This window comes from Sturnira hondurensis, unplaced genomic scaffold, assembly GCF_014824575.4.
Source record: "Sturnira hondurensis isolate 20B ecotype Veracruz unplaced genomic scaffold, ASM1482457v3 Scaffold0001304, whole genome shotgun sequence".
NCBI lineage: Eukaryota > Metazoa > Chordata > Mammalia > Chiroptera > Phyllostomidae > Sturnira > Sturnira hondurensis.
In genome coordinates, this window is record NW_028073935.1 from 3,236,380 (window position 1) to 3,237,378 (window position 999).

At 46.8% G+C, this 999-nt stretch overlaps 1 pseudogene; it reads right to left on the reverse strand.

Annotated features, from left to right (window-relative positions):
• Nucleotides 1–200: 200 nt before the first annotated feature.
• LOC119004270 (60S ribosomal protein L12-like) lies at nt 201–694 on the reverse strand (annotated as a pseudogene).
• Between the last annotated feature and the right edge of the window lie 305 nt (nt 695–999).

A 999-nucleotide genomic window follows, 5' to 3' on the forward strand; every position in this document is an offset into this window, starting at 1 on the left:
AACAAGTCTAGGTCAGGCATTAGGACAGATTCCCACCCCCACACCACCTCCACCCAGGGGGCCAGATGGGGAGGAGGCAGTCATTTCACTGAGCATGTGCAAGGCTAAGTGAGGGTGATAGGCTAAGGGAAAAGCCTCCCCACTCATTTTTTTTAATTTGCTGTCAAATGATTTTTAATTGAAATATTTTCCTGTTGTTCTTAACTAGCTGGGCATTCCCATGTACCACTGTTGATGTCACCAATGATATTCTGAGGATGGCAGTCATCAACATTGCAGCCCACAGACTGGGCAGTTCCCAGGATCTCTTTGATGACTCCAGAGTGTTCTCTAGCTAAAGATCGGTGCCACATATTTTGGGCAATGTTGACAATCTCATCAAAAGTTATATTTGCATTGTGCTTAATGCTTTTTTTCTTCTGTCTCATGGTGGTTCTTTGAGGGCTTTGAGGATCAGGGCAGAAGCAGACAGCAGTACCTCAATCTGGACTTGTCTGTTCTGAAAGGTCAGTTTCACTATAATCCTAAGACCCTTCCAATCACCAGTTGCTTTGGTGATGTCATCACCAAACTTTTTTGGAGACAGACTAAGGGATCCGATTTTCGGGGCCAAGACAGACATGACACCGACTTCCCCAGAGGTGCACCTCACTTATAGGATTTCAATCTCATTGGGGTTGAACTTAGGCAGCATGGTGGAGACTACTGTTTGATGAGCCCGAATTCTGGGATGACCCATGGAAGAAAGTCGCACCTTCACCTCCAAGCAGAAAACCGAAAGCATGCAATAAACTTCTGATCTAATGAAGACCTGTCAGTCTAACCTGGATAAAAATGGGATTAGTTGTTGGGGGGCATGGGAGCGGGCAGACCCTCCAGAAGCCCATGGAAGTTTGAGTACCCAGCCAGGCCCACAAGAGTAGTTGATATAAACCAAGAGATGGGAGAGGCACACTCTCTCTTGGACCCACTGCCCAAGTGTAGGGGCCAGTGCTTTGT